Here is a 19777-nt window from a genome sequence, read left to right as displayed (position 1 = left end):
CCTTCTGCTTGGCAGTGCCCGCCCCCACCATATTCATGGCAGGCATGGGCTGGAGTTGGCGCCGGCACCTCCCGAAGCAGGCCCAAGGCACAAACAAAAGTTGAAGATGCCGAGACAGGCAGGTTAAGGCTCACATCCATACGCTGGAACATCAACCCAGCTCTGAAGATGAGTGTAAGGCCTCGTAACCTTCACCCCACATCCCCCCTCAGCCTCCATATGCCCCCTCAACCTCATAGACTCCAATACGCCCATATACCCCCCACCTGCATACCCCTCATATCTCCTATATAGCCACTCATCCCCATGCCCCCTCACCCCATGCCCCCTCTATACCCACTCACCCCCTCACCCACATGCCCACCATATCAGCCCTCAAACCTCCCCCCCCCCCGCCTAATCACCCTGTATCCACCATGTACAGAACTCACTGGGAAGTCTTTGAGATGCTCATAAAACTGGGAAAATTTACAGTAATTCATAAACTACTCCAAAAAGCCACTACCCTCTTAGGGGCTCATAAACCTATCAATATAAATAAACTCTCAGTCCCCTTGACAGCCGTGTCAACAACCCCTGCTGAGCTGAATTAATGAATGAATAGTCAGTTTAAAGCTCATAATGAGATTCTATTGCATGACTGTATCAACAACCAGCTCTGAGCCAAATTTATTAGTGGGTTTGAAACTCAGCAAACCATTCATATTGAAGTTTCATTGCACATGTGTCGACAAAACCTCCAGAGCTGAATACATTAAAGCCTTTGAAATTGTAAGAATAGCCCAGCCACCTGTTCAAGCTTTGAAACAGTGAAACAAATGTGTGAGCTGAAATTAAATGGAAATATCAAAGCACAGCGGACAATTGTCACAGTAAAATCTGAATTTCAATATTGTTATTCAATAATGCAAAACAGCACTTTATCCAATGGATAATGTACTCTAATGCAACTGAAGACTTCTACTTTCACAATGCTGTCAATTTAATGGTCACTTACCCTTTAAGAACAAAGCCCTATCATCAATCATTGCACTGAAAACACATTTAACATAACATACAGCATTTAATAATGACTTGTGAAGTAGTTAACGCTTTTTGAACTTACCTGTCAACTCCAGATCAGGGTTCCTCAATTGTTCACGACACCTCTGAGCTGATGTGAACTACGTTGCCTTTAAAAGCCAGCACAATTCCATCAAAATTGCAGAGGGTCTGAAATGCCCACCTCCACAATGGAACCAGCAATGTCAGGACTGCTACGTATGGGCTTGCGATTCATACCCTTATCCTGTGACCTTCAAGATTTTTGGCAATGGAAATGGGCGTGGGAATCTTGGAATGGGGTACTTCCCACCATTTTTAAAGCCTAACCGATTTGGGTTGGCCCTGTGTCAGGGCGGGAAAATCCAGCCCAAGGGGTCTAGTGGTACCGGTAACCACAGGCTGCAGTATTTAAATGGCCACAGAAGGCTGTTGTGCCTGTTCACAACAAGAGTAGTGAAGTCTGACATGAACCACTTGGTAACAGTAGAGTACTTTTATTTGAAACAAGAAGTAGTCAGGCACAGTACACCAAACATCAATCTAATGCTAAGAAACAAAGACAAAGCTCACCAGGGTTGTTTTTGGGATAAAGTAGTACTCTGGCATCTGTGTTGTTATCTCAGCCTGTGGTGCCTTTATTACACCTTTTCTCTACTCTAGCACAAAGCATGTGCTAATTTTTGCAATAGAAAATGATGTCTGATGAATGAAAGGCATTAATCCATACAAGCTGCTTCTCCATATCTCTAATCTAGAAGGGGCCAAGAGAAGGCTGTAAATGCTAGGACCTTGGTCTGGTACCGTTTGTATTCTCAGTGGTTACTTCAGGTCAAATTTTGTGCCTTTGTTGGGTTTCTTGATCAACTCTTTCTCTTTTTGATAAACTTTATCATGTATCCATGTCTGTTCTCAGACATGAGCTTATATCAAAACATTATCTTTGCCAAGGCCATGCTTTGCATCTGTATGTTTATCTCTTTCTGGGAAGATGAAATTAGTCTTGTTCTCCTGTCATTTTCTGAAGCACCAGAAAAGGTTTAAAAACATATACTATGCTATCAAAGTACCTTATTGATCATTGACTATAAGTTTCTAGGTTTAATCTCAAGTTGCAAACTACACAATTTCCTGCTTAACACATTGAATAACTAATGTAAAGTAGACATTTCGAGATGGTCTTTCTAGGGTGGAGAGCCGAATTTGAAATGAACCTCAGCCCCCTTTCACGATGATAAATTGCAACAATTGCATATAACGCATATTTATATTTTCTGTTATACAATTTTTTAAAATGCTTTTGTGTAAACCTAGGGTTACTCTTAACTAAAGTCAAATTTATTCAAATTGATTAATTTATAAATATATGCTACAAGCTTTTTGCAATTGTTTGTGTTATATGTAAATGTGTTCTACCTCAAACAAATTTCTTCTAACCGATTGGATGATACACAAATTTATTATTTGGGATTCAATCATATTTTTTTTTTAGAAGAGCAGAAGATGAGCCACGTGCACCAATCGATTGCTAAAAAATCCAGATTATTTTGTTTGCCTCTTTACTTTCAGTAGCTAAAATTTATAATGTGTCAAACACAGCAAGCCAGCAGTGACAGGAGTTTGAGAGGCTTTTTAAAGTAATTTCCCCTTGTTAAGCTTAAAGAAACATTATTTTTAATGAAGGAAAATGAATTGAGGAATTTGCAAAACTACTTACAGAGAAGTGAGTAACTTAATGACAAGTAATTGTGTCTGTTGTCTGAATTACTTGAAATAACAGGCCTATACTGCATTCTAAGCGACGTTTAAATAATTGATGTTCCAAATAAGGTTTAAATAAAATAAAAGCACACTAACATGATTAAGGTAAAAATTGAAAGAAATATGTCATATAACATATTTTTCACATGACATCATGACTAACTGAAAACCTGGGAAGTGGCATGAGTGGTATGGAGCTCTCTGCCTGTTTCTCCTTCACTCTCCTGGATTACATCAGTTTCCACATTAACATTGGGAGAAAATCAGCCCTATAATGTTATGAGGATGAAAAAGAAAATTTGCAATTATATAGCATCTTTTGAAACCTCAGCATGTCCCAAAGCCAAAAATATATTTTGAAATGTACTTGTAATGTAGGAAATGCAGCAGCCAATTTGCACACATCAAGATCCTACAAACATCAATATGATAATGAATAATATATGTTTTAAGTGTTGGTTAAGGGATCAGTATTGGCCAATACACTTGGGAGAGGTCCCATGTTTTCTTTGAAATAGTGTCACGAGAGCTTTTGCACCTATCTGAGAGGGCAAAATGGGACCTTGATTTAATGTCTCATCAAAAATACAGAATTTCTGACAGTGCAGTATTCCCTTAGTATTGCACTGGAATGTCAACCTAGTTTTTGTGTTCAAGTCCTTGGAGAAGAACATGAAAGCACAACCTTCTGATCCAGATGTTTGATTGCTACCATCAAAATTGGACACACACATCTTTGTTTTTAGCACTACTCATGCTATAATATTCTATGGCCCCCATTGCTCATAATTGCTTATATTGATGTGAACATGATTTCCTCAATACACCCGATGGCCAAGATAACAGCTAAACTGAAGCCAGAACTACCTCCCCAATATCAAAATGAATTTAACAGGATTCAACAAAAATAAACTAAGGCATCAGTCAGCAACATTATCAAAGCATGTTCCTGTATTCAGATCACTTTCCCAACATTTCATTAATATTTAATAATTTTAAAACGGAACTGGAAGGTGTCAAACTCAGTAAACCGGCAGTGGCAGGAACTCGAGAGGCTTTAAAAAGTATTTTCCTCATATTAAGCTTAAAGAAAATTAATTGAGGAAGGTTCAAAATGAAAATCATACGAGCAAGTAGCGAGTAACTTAATGGCAGGTAATTGCGAGGTATGAACAGCTGCCGGAACTGCTGGAATAACAGGCCCACTGTTAAGAAATCTTTTAAATGCAGTTAAATAATTCTTTGTGATTCAGACTCGACCGTGTTGTCCAAATGCAAGTTTATTACTCAGACACCAATAGTATAATGGCTATTATTGTTATACAATAGATTCATACAACCTGGTTTCTTGCAGACCCAAAGCGATCAAACTTGGCCTCTGGCTATTATTTGAGTTCTGACCTTAAAGATATGCACCCTTTCTTTGTGAGTTATTTCACATGATATCCAGAATGAACATTGAAGCGAGTTTCTCCTCATCAAATCTCCAGACTTGACATAATGAATGTCTTGGTGGTTTGACTGTTAAGCAGTTAATAATCACAAAGGAACCAGCATGACCTAGATGATCTCAAATAGTTAAATGATACTGCTTGAGTGCTTCCATTCTTCTGGCCAATAGCTGATACTTGCACCTGACGTGGGATGTAGCCAAAATGCCTGCTAGTTGCAATTTCCACTATTCTGACTGTGTTAACACAATTAGAGATGTGAGTAACTATAGGACTCAGACAAATTCTAACACCTACTTAAGCGGTGCCTTTATAATTGATGCCTATGGAAATGGCAAATTTGCCTGATATAGGCAACTGTCCAGAATACATGGGAATGATGTAAATGGTGGAGGCTGTAATTACCCACTATTAAGCACTTACTGTTAACCATTGTAAGTGTGTAAAAACTAATTTCAGGGAACTCAGTTTCCTTTAAATTGCATATTTATTCTGCAACTTTATTGTCTTTTTAAAAAAAAATCCCATGGTTGATCCAATTTCATTTTCCACCTCACCTCATCTTATTTTTCTAAAACCAGTCCTTTTCCAACCTGGTGCCCTTGTTTTTGCATTAACTTATGTATTATTTAAATTGGACCTGAAGCCAAATTGTAATATGGCCACTACTGCCAAGATGTTCACTTATATTTAACTCATCTATCTGATTTATTTTGTTGCTTAAATAGATCTAGCACTAGAGTGCTGCTTTGGAATGCATCAGAGTGCTTAAGTTGGAGTTTGGTGAATGAGGGAGTTCAGTGAAGAGGGAAGGAGGTGATCCTTTCATTTTCTACCTTTCCTCAGCCTCAAGTAGCTGGCTGCTACTTAGCTACAGGGGCAGCTCATAAAAGAGCAGGAGTTCGAAGAGAGAGAGTCTTTAAAGCAGAGGAGAGAGAGAGAGCCGGGAATTTACAGATAAATCTAACAATGGTGTCACAGGAGTCCCAAAAGTTGATTGGCTGGAAAGCCCAGACTTTCCAGACTCGGCACTGAGGAGACGATTGGTGAGTGACCGGTGAGATATTACATTATAATATATCATTCTGTAGTAAACACTTAATATAAAGTTTAAGTTACCAAAGTGCAGCTTGGCCATGTGGAATGCACATCCTGCAGGATGAGGGATGTCTTGTAGGCACAAAGTGCCCTCGATGATGACATCTGCAGGAGGTGCCACCAGCTGCAGAACTTAAGTTACAGTTTGCGGAACTTCAGCGGTGGCTGGAGTCACTGTAGTGCATCCACAAGGCTGAGGATTTTGTGGATAACATGTTTAGAGAGGTGGTCACACCACAGCTGAGAAGTACACAGACAGGGAGGGAATGGGTGACTGCCAGAATACCTAACAGAAACAGGCAGGTAGTGTAGGAATCCCCTGAGGCTAATATAAAAGCAAAATACTGCGGATGCTGGAAATATGAAATAAAAACAGAAAAAGCTGGAAAAACTCAGCAGATCTCACAGCATCTGTGGAGAGAGGAACAGAGTTAACGTTTTGCGTCTGTGTGATTCTTCCGCAGAGCTCTGAAGAAGAGTTGGTGCTGATTTGAAACGTTAACTCTGTACCTCTCTCCATAGATGCTGTCAGACCTGCTGAGTTTTTCCAACCTTTTCTGTTTTTATCCCCTGAGGCCATCTTGTTCTCAGATCACTTTTTCATTTTGAATATTGCTAAGCGAGATTGTTCCTCGGGGCTGTAGCAAAAGCCAAGTCCGTGGCAACACGGGTGGCTAAGCTGCACAGGAGGGGAGGAGGAAGAGTGGAAGTGCTATAATGATAGGGGATTCCATATTTAGGAGGGCAGACAGGCATTTCTGTGGCCATAGACGTGACTCCAGGATGGTATGTCGCCTCCCTGGTGCCAGGATTAAGGATGTCGCAAAGTGGCTACAGGACATTCTTTCGGGGGAGGGTGAACAACTAGAAGTCGTGGTCCACATTGGGACCAATGACATAGGTAGGAAAAGTGATGAGGTCCTGAAAGCAGATGTTAGAAAGGGAATTAAAAAGCAGGACCTCAAGAACAGTAATCCCAGGATTATTTCCAGTAGCATGTGCTAGTGAACATAAGAATAGGAAGATTAAGCAGTTCAACACGTTGCTGAAGAAGTAGAGTAGGAGGGAGTGCTTTAGATTTCTGAGGCATTGGGACTGGTTCAGTGGTAGGTTGCTGCCCTATAAGAAGGACAGGTTACAGCTTAACAGGACTGGGGCTAATGTCCCGGCAGGGAGATTGGCAGGGCGATAGGAACTTGAGGGGAAATTCAGGGTGGAGAGGAGAAAAACTGGCAGTGGGAAGTGGAGAAGTATTAACTGGTAAGGAGGATATATCAGTGAGTAGTATCAAAGTAAATAGAATACTTGGAGAGAAAAGCAAAATACTGCAGATGCTGGAAATCTGAAATAAAAACAGAAAATACTAGAAAAGCTCAGCAGGTCTGGCAGCATCTTTGGAGAGAGAAACAGAGGGCAAATCGTCCCAGGTTTGCACTAAGTGCAGTAGCAGGCAGGTAAAACGATGTTTTACCCACCGGCTGCGATGGTGGGTTTTCACGCTGTATCATCCCAAGCCCACTGCATTAATTATGTACTCCCGGGAAACACACCATTTCCATGGGGGGGCGGGCGAATGAGAGCTTCGCCGCTGCATTACGCTGGGTGCCATATTGAAAACCCAGACCACCACTGCTGCACAGAAGACATGGCCCTGAAACTGAAGAAGACTGCAGCCCCTAAGTTCAGTGACGCACCCCTCAAGCGCCTTTTAGATGCCGTGGAGGCCCGCTGGGCTGTCCTCCCCGGATTGGCTGCAGGATGGGCAGCAACAACACTAGCCCAGCTTGGGAGATGGTGGCAGCGGTGGTCAGCGTCAACACCCTTCAAAAGAGGACAGCCACCCAGTGCTGCAAGAGGATGAATGATCTCCTCCGTTCTGCCAGGATAAGTCACTCTTCTCATCACTCTCAACTCACACACTCACAAACCCATCACACATGCACAGGGCCCTCACTCACTGCTGGTTCGAGGGACATCACCATTCACTCTCTCACACTCACCATCATTGTCCTCATCCCATCCATGGGACCACGCACCACCCTTAAAGGCCAGGCATATTTATCATCTGGCCTGGCAGATGTTCTGCTTACACTTTCTCCATCTCTATTCATGCAGAACAAGCTGGCACACAACAAGAGGGAGAGGTTGCAGGCCAGTGGCGGAATGCCCAAAATCAAGGTCCTCATGGACTTTGAAAACATAGCCATCCATCTGGCAGGTGAAGATCTAGACCAGTCCTGTGCTGGCAGTGAGGTCGGTGGTGCTCTACCAAGTGATGGTCCAGCAGTGCAACATCCATAAAACAACCATGCTGAGTGTTGTGTCCTGTTTCACCGGCCACTGCCATGTACTAATTATCTCTCCTTGCTTTCGCAGGCGCATCTGCCAAACAGCCGATGGAATCCACGACCCAGGGCCTCCAGTCAAGCTCAGAAGAAACCCCTGAAGAGAAATCTGGAGGCACCTTCCTTGAAGTCCCATCACAGCGCTCACGCACACCCTTCACCAGCACAGAGACACACACCTTGGTGGGACCTAGCTTTAGAATAGCCCCGGGAGCACAATCTGGTGAGCACATTGCACCGTCTGATCCACAGCAGGTGGAGGCAGGGACTTCCCAAGTTTCTGGCACTCGAAGGACTGCTGGAGGCCAGAACATTGCTGAATCCAAGTCAGATGATGAGCCTCTGGACTCAGTCATGTCACAGTTGCTGGGTCTGCAAAGGCAGGTTCGGGAACATCTGCTGCACTCCTCAGGTTGGAAGGCATGATGGAGGAGTCCATTCGCCTTCAGTCCGAGGTGATAGCGCTGGCATGCCAACACACCAAGCTCAACAGTGGTAGGATGCGGCCACCATGGAGATCTTGGTCCAGGAATTCGCTCTAGCACTGCTGCACGGGCTCAACTCCATTGCTGATGCCATTGTTGGCCTCCAGCAATGTGTACGCAAGAGGGGTACCAGGAAGCTCGATCTCACTCCAGCTACTTCTTACCTCAAGGAGTCAGCCTGGGGCCCCTGGGCACCCTAAGGCAGTAGGTTGAGCAGGTGCACACTCTATCCATCCAGGTGACTCGGAGAGTGTCTGGCCCATCTGACTCCCCTCTTCCTGTGGCCTCCGCACATCCAGCTTCACAGGCTGAAGAGGGTGACACTGCCACACATCAGTACCCTCAAAGCAGGCCGGGGCCCTCCAAGTCTCGGCCCTCCAGAGGATGCCCGCAAAAGGTCATCACAGACAGGGCATTGCAGTCAGCAGGCTGCCTCCACCTCCACTGTGGACGTAGGGCGAGCACCAAGACGTAGCGGCAGGGTTAGGACAGTTAAGGAGAATTAGTTGCATAGCCTGGGCATGGGTGTTAATCACTTGTGCACACTGTTCACTATTGTCAATAAACTCCCAAAAATGTCTCCCTGCTTATGTCTCCGCGTTCTGGTGAGCAGTGTTCTTGTCACTCAGATGTGAAACCTTTCTGCACAAGATATAGACAGGTGTCTCAGTCCAGGGTCTCTTCCTTGTGCTCTGTGTAGCCTTCAGAGCAAAGTGATGGACCAGCCTCTCACTCCCTGGAAACAGTACTGAAGCCTGCACCTTGATGGTGCTTGTCATTGCTGGCAGAATGTAGTGGGCAGGCATCACAGAGTTCCATCATTCTCTCTGTGTGCTTTCAGCCCCTTTAAGGAGGGGCTGGTCCCACCTCTTCAGTATCTGTGACCACAGATGTTCTGCTGCCGAAGGGCTCAGGTGGTGAAAGCAGACAAAGGATCAGATGCTTCTAAAGTTTCATGGCTGCGTCTCTAAGATGACCATGATCACAGAGCGCAAGCGAGCTGCCCTTGGCCAGACAGGAGTCAGACATTCTCAGGCTATGTGAAGATTTATAGAGTGTCCTCACTGCATGTCATCACCATCCTCCTGCAATTGAACGACTATTAGGGCCTCCACCATGTCTCCAATGCAGGAGCATTCTCACAGAGGGTATTCGCACTGCCATATGCCAGACTGGAGTCAAACATTCACAGATGTGATGTGAGAATCTATGGGGTCACCTCACTGCATGTCATCATCATCTTCCACAAATCTGGCAGCTATGAGGGACTCCTGAGAATGCCTGTCTCATCTAGCCAGTGCGAGGGCTTCACCCGATCATCATCGCCTCCAAGGACCTCCTCACCCTCATCCCCATTGGCATCCTCCTCATCGGACGTGCAGCTCCTCCATCTCCTCCTCAGCCAATCTCGTCTCCCTGTTGGAGTGCCAGGTTGTAAAGGGCGCAGCAGACAATGACGATGCATGATGCCCTCTGCAGACTGTATTGCGGGGCTTCAACAGACTGGTCCAGGCACTGGAACCTCATCTTCAGCATTCTGATTGTCTGCTCCACCAAGTTGCGAGCTGCAGCATGAGCCTCATTATAGCATCGCTGTGCTGCAGCCTGAGGCTGCTGCATGGGTGTCATCAGCAACATCCTCTGCCCATGTCCCCAAGGAGCCATCTCTGCAGATTCTGTGGACCCTAGAAGACTCCAGAGATCTGTGACCAACTGAGGATGTAGGCGTCGTGCATACTCCTTGGAAACCATGCGCAGACCTGCAGGATACGTTTCTGGTGATTGCACACCAGCTGCACATTCGGCGAACGGAACCCCTTGCAGTTGACGTAGTTCACCGTGTCTTGAGGTGGAGATCTGAGCATCACATGAGTGTAGTCGATCACACCCTGCACCTGTGAGAAACCCGAGTCCTGGGTGAATCCAATCGCTCTTGCATCCTGGCTGCCCTGGTCCTGGGCGAAATGCAGAAAGTTCTGAGCCCTCGTAAAGATGGTATCTGTGACCTCATGGATGCATTTGTGGATGTAGGCTTGTGAGATACCACAGAGGTCACCTGTGGAGCCCTGAAAGGAGCCACTGATGTAGAAATTGAGCGCCGTGGTCACTTTCACAGTCACTGGCAATGGATGCCCTCCGCGGCGCAAAATCCTGCAGTAGCTGGCAGATGTGACTGACCAGTTCCCTAGCCATGCGCAGTCTTCAGCAATGCTGTTTCTCGGTCATCTGCAGGAATGAAAGGCGGTGTCTATAGACCCTGGGTGTCGCTAGGCGCTGGCCTGTGACGGCTCACTGTGGCTCTTGGGTGGCATGTGTGGGAGCCCCAGCAGCCCCTTTTTCCTGAGGTTGGTGCTACTGCCTCTGTGCAGCCAGGAGCCTCAGTCGCTCTCTCCTCCATTGTCTTCAAGCTCTGTAGGCCACCAGGCATACAGCTAGTTCACCAGGCTCCATTATCCTGATGTACTTCTCCTGCAGGATGAAAGAGAGAGAGACACGTGGTTAGTATGAGTGTACAAACAACCTGTCCTGTTTAAGTATGGTGGCCCCATAACAATTCCCGGAGAGTGCTGGCCACCACTTGGATGGCCAGAGATTAGTGCACTGCATGGCTGCCCTGTTAGCTTGAACCATGGGGGAGACTGGTCCAAACCGGTATGCTGACATTGCTAGGGGCTATGAGCGACTCCAGCAGTGACTGCTGCATTGCCAGCTTTAGTGAGGAGATTGTGTAATGTGTGCAGTCGACCAACTGTTCTGCAGTCCACTAAAATGCTCATGAATTTGCAGTCTGCGCCACGGTTGGTTTCGGGGGAGGGGGTGGGCAGGGGCAGGGGGGTTGTGGGGGGAAGCTCTGGAGCATTTGGTGGCACTTTCATTCTTCTGCGTTGCTTGAGTGGGCAGATAAGCTAGGAGCCTGACCCCGATCATATCAGGCTGTGCCTGAATTGTCTCAGTTGCAGAAGACTGGTCACTTTATACAGGTTCCCCTAATGTATGGCCACTTCCCTCACCTACCCTGCCCCCCCACCCTGAATGCTTGTGCACTATATTCAATGGCAGTGTTGTCCTTGCCCCACCCCCACCAGTCGCCTCAATGGCAGGGCTGCTCTTAACTAGCCCCACCACCACCAGTCGCCTCAAAGGCAGGGTTGCCCTTGCCATCTCCCATCACCAGTCACCTCAACAGCAGGGCTGCCCTTAATCCCAACCCCCCGATGCCCCTGATGCTTGGAAGTCCAACAAGAGACCCTGGCGAGCGCTGTACATCGTTACTGTGTACTCACCTCTGAGTTCCCCTTAAAGTTCAGGCCGCCAAGTACACGCCTTTTATGTCCTGTTGTGAAACACGCTGGCTAGCTTTCCCGATGTGGCCAGACGATCCAACGGTGGGGGGGACAATTCCGGCGGGCTGGCCTGATAATGATATGCTGATCTATTACAATGAGGCACTCGACGTCCAGTGGCAGGAAACACGGCCCGCTGGCGGCAGGCTGAGTGGAAGATTGCGAACTGGTTTCCTGCTGTAGTACAACCGATCGCGCCATATTGTCTGCTTATGCACCAATCACTCCTGACACCAGCGGGCATGGAAAATTCCGCCCAGAGTTAACATTTTGAGTCCGTATGACTCTTTTTCAGAGCTGGAGAAAATACTTGGAGAGTTTGATAGAATTAGAGAAGACAATAGTAAGTCATTAGATGGGGTCAGAGTAAGGGGGAAAGTAAAAAAGCCTAAATCAGGTTTAACGTGCATGTATGTGAATGAGTGTGGTTAATAAGATTTGTGAACTACAGGCATAGGTTGACAAATGGAATTATGATATTATTGCTATAACAGAAACCTGGCTCAAAGATGGACAGGACTGAGCGTTAAATATTCCTGGGTACAAGGTGTTTAGGAGAGACAGGAAAAGAAGAAAGTGGGGGGAGGTGGCAGGGAGTGGCAGTATTGATTGAGGATGGCATTACAGTACTGGAGAGAGAGGATGTTCCAGATGTGTCAAGGATGGAATTTCTCTTTCTAGAGGTAAGGAATGAAAGTGGCATAATAACATTAATCAGCATAGCATATAGCCCACCAACCAGTGGAAGAGACGTAGAGAAACAAATTTGTGAAGAAATTACAGCGAGGTACAAGAATTATCGAGTAGTTATAAATGGGGAACTTCAACTATCCAAATATAGACTGGGATAGGATTTGTGCAAAGGGACAAGAGTGGCGCGAGCTCCTGGAATGTGTTCAAGATAATTTTCTGCAATAGTATGTCTCTGGCCCAACAAGAAGGCGGGCACTGTTGGACCTTGTTCTGGGGCATGAGTTGGTCCAAGTAGGTCAAATATCAGTGGGGGAGCATTTAGGCGACAATGACCATTGTATCATAAGGTTTAGATTGGCCATGAAAAAGGACAAGGAACAATCCAGAGCAGGTGTAATTAATTGGAAAGTCAACATTGATGGGATGGGAATGCATCTGAGTCGAGTGAGTTAGAATTAAATGTTGGAAGAAAAGACCGTTGCTGATCAATGGGCCACCTTCAAAGAAATAATATTGCGGGCAATGTCAAGGTATATTCCCTTGAAGGGGAAAGGTAGGAAAAATAAATCCAGAGTACTCTGGAGAGAAATAGAGGTCAAGATGAAAAGGAAAAAGTGCACGCACATCAGATGATTGGTGGAAATTACAATGGGGAATCAGGCTCAATATAGAAGGACCAGAGGGGAAGTGAAAAAGCTAATAATAGCAAGGTGAGCGCATGAAAAGAGACTGACAGCTAACATAAAATAGAATCCCAAGGTCTTCTATAAGCATATAAATAATCAAAGGACTGTAAAAGACAGAATAGGGCCGATTAGGGATAATAAAGGGTACTTGCACATAGAGGCAGGAGAAATAGCAGAGGTATTACATGAGTACTTTGCATTTGTCTTTACAGAGGAAGAAGATGCTATCCAGGCTGAGGTGAGAGGGAGGTAACTGGTACACTAGAAGAATTTACAATTGAGAAGGAGGAGGTGTTAGGCTATCTTTACTTAAAATAGATAAGGTACCAGGACCAGATGAGATGAATCCTAGGGTACTGAGGGAAGTGAGAAATTAGCACTAGTGATAATCTTCCAGTGTTCTATAGACACAGGTGGTGCCAGAGGACTGGAGAATTGCGAATGTTAAAACCTTGTTCAAAAAGGGGCACAAGAATAAAGCTGACAACTACAGACCTGTCAGTTTGACTTCAGTGATAGGGAAACCCCTGGAAACTGTAGGTCGGGACAAAATCAATAATTACTTAGACAAGTGCAGGATAATCGAGGAAAGCCAGCATGGATTCATTAAGGGAAAATCATGTTTAACTAACTTGCTGGAGTTTTTAAGGAGATAACAGAGCAGGTTGATAAGGGCAACACTGTTGATGTGGTATATATGGATTTTCAAAAGGTATTTGATACAGTGCCACACAACAGACTTGTGAGCAAAATTTTAGCTCATGGAATAAAAGGGAAAGTAGGCACTTGGATAAGAAATTGGCTGAGTGACAGGACACAGACAATAGTGTTAAATGGTTGTTTTTCAGATTGGAGGAAAGTTTGTAATGGAGTTCCCCAGGGGTCAGTGCAGAAACCCTTGCTGTTCCTGATATCCACTAATGACCTAGATCATGGTGTTCTGGGCATCATTTCAAAATTTGCAGATGATGCATAGATTGGAAACATTATCAACTGTGATGAGGATAGTCTTGAACTTCAAAAGGACCAAGACATGTTGGTTGATTGGGAAGACAAGTGGCAAGTGAAGTTCAATGTAGAGAAGTGTGAGGTGATTCATTTTGGCAGGAAAAACATGGAGACAGTATGAAATAAAGAGAGAAACTCTTTAAAAAAAAGTGCAGGAACAGAGGGACCTCGGTGTGCATATATATAAGTCATTGAAGGTGGCCGGACATGTTGAGAGAGCAATTAATAAAGCATATAGTGTCTTAGGCTTTATTAATAGAGGCATTGAGTACAAGACTAAGGAGTTTATATTGAACTTGTATAAAACACTAGTTAGGCTTCATCTGGAGCACTGCATCCAGTTCTGGATGCCATACGTGAGGAAAGAGGTGAAGGCATTTGAGAGACACAGAGGAGATTCACAAGAATGATTCCCGAGATAAAGAACTGTAGCCATGAGGATAGATTGGAGAGGTTGAGACTGTTTTCAGTGAAGAAAAGAAGGCTGAGAAGAGACTTGTTAGAGGTATTCAAGATCTTGAGGGGTATGGACAAGGTAAATAGTGAGAAACTGTTCCCACTCGAGAGGATCAAGAACTCGAGGGCACAGATTCAAAGTAATTGGCAAAAGGAGTAAAAGCGTTGTGAGGAAAAGTTTTTTCTCCCAGAGGGTGGTTGGAATCTGGAACAAACTTCCTGAGAGGGTGGTGGAGGCAGGGTTGATTGAGGTATTCCAAAGGGAATTGGATGGCTACCTGAAAAGAAAAAATATGCAAGGTTACGGGGATAAGGCAAGGGAGTGGGACTAGGTGGATTGCTCTTTCAGAGAGCCAATGCAGTCCCAATGGGACAAATGGCTTCCTGCACTGTATTGATTCTGTGAATACCCCTACTTTTGATGTCTTACAATATTGGGGTTTATTCTAAGTGCCCTCATCTTGCATTAATATGGCAGTAATGGTTTCAAAATGGAATGGGTTTACTATCCAGATACCATGACCAATGCAGCAGCAACATTTTAAAAAGGCATCAACAAAGGGTATCCACAGTGATTCCCTAATATGGAAATCAGGGTCCTATGACTTAAATAGGAACCTGACTGCCATTTGATGTAGGAACTTGTCAAAGCCTCTGGCAGTCCAGGTTCCAATGAGTTCCACAGTCAATGGAACCAAAGAGGCCTCTAAAGTTGTCTTTTTGTGGGCAGCTGTGGGTCTGGGACCTTCAGCCTGTGATTGTGACCACCACCCCACACCCCAGCAACCAACTTTGTTAGTGGCAGCATCAGCATGATTTCCAGTCTTCAATATGGTCAGCTTTGTTGGGATGCCTGTTTAAGAATGTAAGAACATAAGAAATAGGAGAATGAGTAGGCCATTCAGCTCTCCGAGTCTGCTCCACGAGTCAATGAGATCATGGCTAATCTTCTACTTCACCACTTTCCTGCACTTCCCGTAACCCTTGATGAGTTTAATATGTTGAAATCTATTGATCTCAGTCTTGAACATACTAAACTCTGAACCTTCACAACCCCCAGGGCAGAGAATTCCAAAGATTCACCTCCCTCTGAGTGAAGAAATTCCTTCTCATCTCAGTCCTAAAGAGCCTACCCTAATTATGTGTCCCCTGGTTCTAGACTCCACAACCAGGGGAAACATCCTTCCTGCATCTACCCACGTCTAGCCCTGTAAGAATTTTGGATGTTTGAATGAGATCACATCTCATTCTTCTAAACTCCAGAGAATAAAAGCCTAGTCTATTGAATCTTTTCTCATAGGACAATCCTCCATCCCAGGAATTAGTTTGGTGAACCTTCGTTGCACTCCCTCTATGGCAAGTATATCTTTCCTTAGTTGAGGAGATCAAAACTGTGAACAGAATACTCCAGGTGTGGTCTCACCAAGGCTTTGTATATTGCAATAAGACATCTTTGCTCCTATACTCAAATCCTCTTGTAATAAAAGGCCAGCATACCATTTGCCTTCTTAATTGCTTGCTGTACTTGCATGTTAGCTTTCAACAATTCACAAACAAGGACACCCAAGCCCCTTTGAACATCAACACTTTCCAGCTTCTCATCAGTTAAGAAATACTCTGGGCAGAATTTTCTGCCTTCCGAGCAGGCGGGCCCGGCCCAATTTCCGGCGGATGGTGAGCGATTCCCGCCGGAGAAGCGGGCCCTGCCACCATTTTAAGTGGGCGAACCAAATAAAGCCCACCCGGTGGGAAGTGCTATGCGCTTCCTGTGCGGGCGGGGGGGGATTCCCCAAATGCGAGAGTGCGCTCTTTCGCGCATGAAAGAGCGCACATCTCCCTGAGGCAAAGTGCTGCCTCAGGGAGATCGCTGAGAGTTGTAAAAACAGTAAAAATAGAAAAAAAAAAATCCTTAACATATCCCCCTCACATGAGATGGGACATGTTCATAAATTTCACTAAAACTTTATTGAACTTTTTAAATCCCAACATGAAACCTCATCCCGCTGGTGGATGAGGTTTCACGTTTTTTCTATTCCCCGCCGGGGCTCCTGGCCTGCCCGCCAACCTTAAGGTGGGATGGGCAGGTCCTTTAATTGTTCTAATTATCCTGTCAATGGCTTCAATTGGCCATTGACAGGTCGGTGGGCGGACAGCTGATCGCGCTCTGCTCCCGCCTTCCCGAAAGTTTAAATGGGGCAGGATGATGTCTGGGGTTCCCCCCTGACATCATCCCGCTTCATTTTGTGCATCAGCGAGCAGGCCCCACCCCCTGCTTGCCAGCGGCAAAATTCAGTCCTCTATTTCTGTTTTTCCTACCAAAGTGGATAACTTCACATTTCTCCACGTTATATTCAATCTGCCAAATTTTTGCACACTCACTTAGCCTCCTGAAATCACCCTGAAGCACCTCTGCATCTTCCTCACAACTTATGCTCCTGAGCCCTGGCAGACAATATAGCTTTCTGGATTTGCACTCTTTATTGCAAAGAACACTGTATATTCCCCTGACTATACTATCTCCTACTACCACTACATTCCTGTTAACTACCCCCACTTGAACGGCTTCCTGTACCATGGTACCACGGTCAGTCTGCTCATCCACATTACACCCCTCATTCTTGTCCATCCAGGCTGCAAGAACCTCAGACTTGTGGCTCAATTGCAAGGACTGAGGCTCCTTCACTCCTGCCTTCTCGCTTACCTGCCTGACGCAGTCACACCCTCCCGTTCCTGGCCACGGACCAAACAGACAACGCTAACCTAAGGGGTGTGATGCCTTCTGGAACAAAGTGTCCACATAAGTTTCTCCCCTCCCTGATGTGCTGCAATGTCTGCAGCTCGGCCTCCAGCTCATTAACTCTGAGCCGAAGCTCCTCAAGCCACAGACACTTATTGCAAATGTGGTTCCCATGGATTGCCATGGCATCCAGGAGCTCCCACATGCTGCAGCTATGATACATAACCTACTCTGCTACCTTTATTGTGTTAAGCAAATGTATTTTTCTTAATTAAATTACAGTTCCCCTTTTCACCAAACTTCATACTCTGTGAACTCAAAAAGCACTCAGTGCAGACTCAGAGCAGCACTCAGAGACCCCTGTATTTATACTGTTTGGAAAATAATGATAGGTCAGCTCTGCTAAAGTTCAGAAACCAGTTTAAGCTAATGAATTAGTTTGAGCTGCTCAGAGTGCTTGTTTATCCCTATTTAAAACAGGAAGAAACTTAACTTACCTCTTAATTTAAAGAGTAAATTTAGTTAATTGCTAAATGTAAACAAAAATTATACTTTAGAGAGAGATTAACCCTTAAGACCCCCTATCTCACCAAATCTCCTGGCTTGATACTCTGTGCACTGAAGCAATATTTAGTGCAGACAAGCAGTACTTGGAGACCCTTGTGACCCTTGTATTTATATTCTCAGAAACACAATGATGAGTCAGCTCTGCTAAAGCTCAGAAACCAATTTAAGCTAGCTACGTAATTAACTGGTTAGTACTGTTGTCAGAGAGCTTGTATAACCCTGTTTAAGACTAGAAGAAACTTAAGTTACCCCTTCACTTGAACTATAATATTTAGTTAATTGCTAAATGTAAACAAAAACTAGACTTCAGAGGGAGATTAACCCTTAAAAACCCTCACTCACCAAACTCCCGGCTTCACACTCTGTGCACTCAAGCAGCACTCAGAGCAGACCTTGGCTTTCTGGAGATCACCAAGCAAATTTAAATAAGGTAAGAGCTTCAAAACCGCAGGGGCCACTGTTCAGCCAACCAATATGTTCTGCTTAAAAAAACAAAATCTACCCTGTTGACTCTGTCTGGATTCCTTTTTTCGCTTGCATCAGTCCTTTCCACAGTATCTATTCTCTCCTTCATCAATATTGATAACTATTCTTGCTCATTCTGCCCCTCCCAAGAATATTATAACCTCCATATGTTTATTTTCCACTCCTGTTCAATTTGAAGCCTGGTTCTATTATTGTTATTAACTCTATACCTATTTATAACATAACTGTTTCTAATTTCATAGTTTATTTCCTACACTGTAAGCATTTCAATGTGTGCCCTTTATCTATTTTCGTTCATATTTAATTCTACTCTTTTTGCCCTACTGAAACTTGCTAATTGCTAGCACATAACTCACTTGTGTCAGTCATATTGGTTCATTAACAGTCTGTACTACATGGTAGTAAAATCCTAAAAATGAAAGTAGTAGTGTAATTGTATTAGTATAAGTAATATTTACCACCACTCTTTATTTTGATACACTAGTAATTTCACAAGTGAAGTAACAGGAATGATCAGTTTAAAAAAAAACATAATGCGTTCACACCAGGGAACATCCTCATTATCTCAAAAAATGACTGCAATGAGCCTTGAAGAAAAGAAACTTTCATATAAGAGAACAGCCTGGCATGCCACCAAACTTTGAGGAAAATAAAAAGCTTTTAACCTTTGCATTATTTACAATTTCTTTAAAGGTAAATGCTAAATAATTGTAGATTTTGAATCCATCAGCTCATTTTAAATCATGTTTTGCTCTAGGTTTGGGCATAATCAGTGGTGGGAGAAAAATATTATTCCAGCAGCTGTTCTTCTAACCTGATTCATATTAACCACCCAAAAATAAGTGAAAAAACTGCTTTTACTTTTGAAATGTGGGCAAGTTGACATATGAGCTCTTGAAATTAACTTAGAGGTGCGTTGGGGAGTGTGCACTCTTTTATCACGTGGGAACTGAAGGCAATTTCAGTTTATTTCAATTTAACACAGCCACTGCATTATAATTTTGGTTCCAGGTTTGGCATTGAATGTATTGTAGTAGGCATGGTGCAGATTGACAGTGTGAGTAATGAAGAGTTTGGTACATAGTTTGCTGCTGATGACTTATTGGTACTTGGCAGCTTCATCTCTGTTCAAGGCTTCATTGTTAGCATTTCCAGGCTTAATTTCAGGTCTCCTTGGTGTCTCCAAGGCCCCCAGAGAATTCAGAGGCACAAGCACAAGGGGCGCAGGGTCAGCAGGAAGTCCAAGGCAAAAGGGGCCACAGAAGATACCACTATCTTGCTGCCAGGGTTTACCTCAATGTGTCTGAAGTGCAATGCCGAAGGAAGCTCCGCCTCTCAAGGGAGACCATGACCTCCCTTTGTCAGATGAGCGAGCCTAAGATCAGCTCCGACTGTGTGGGTGGATACCCCATGCCAGTGGCAGTGAAGGTCACAGTGGCCCTCAACTTCTATTGCCTCCGGCTCTTTCCAGGACTCAGTGGGGGATCTGTGTGGAATCTCCCAATCAGCTGTCCACAGTTACGTCCAGCTGGTGACGGAAACTCTGTTCAGGCGGATACTGACCTTTATTCTTTACCATACGGATGAGGCCAGCCAGGCTGAGCGAGCCAGAGGCTTTG

The 19777-nt window shown here is 44.7% G+C and overlaps 1 protein-coding gene across 2 annotated transcripts in view; it reads left to right on the top strand.

The window, feature by feature from the left end:
- Nucleotides 1-19777, top strand: part of lekr1 (Leucine-, glutamate- and lysine-rich protein 1) — a 284281-nt gene that overhangs the window by 212347 nt on the left and 52157 nt on the right. The gene's annotated exons all lie outside the window — the stretch shown is intronic.

The sequence above is a fragment of the Cetorhinus maximus genome, chromosome 19 (genome assembly GCF_964194155.1).
Source record: "Cetorhinus maximus chromosome 19, sCetMax3.hap1.1, whole genome shotgun sequence".
Classification (NCBI taxonomy): domain Eukaryota; kingdom Metazoa; phylum Chordata; class Chondrichthyes; order Lamniformes; family Cetorhinidae; genus Cetorhinus; species Cetorhinus maximus.
Note: the sequence above shows the minus strand (reverse complement) of the source record. Positions and strands in the feature narration are given on the sequence as shown.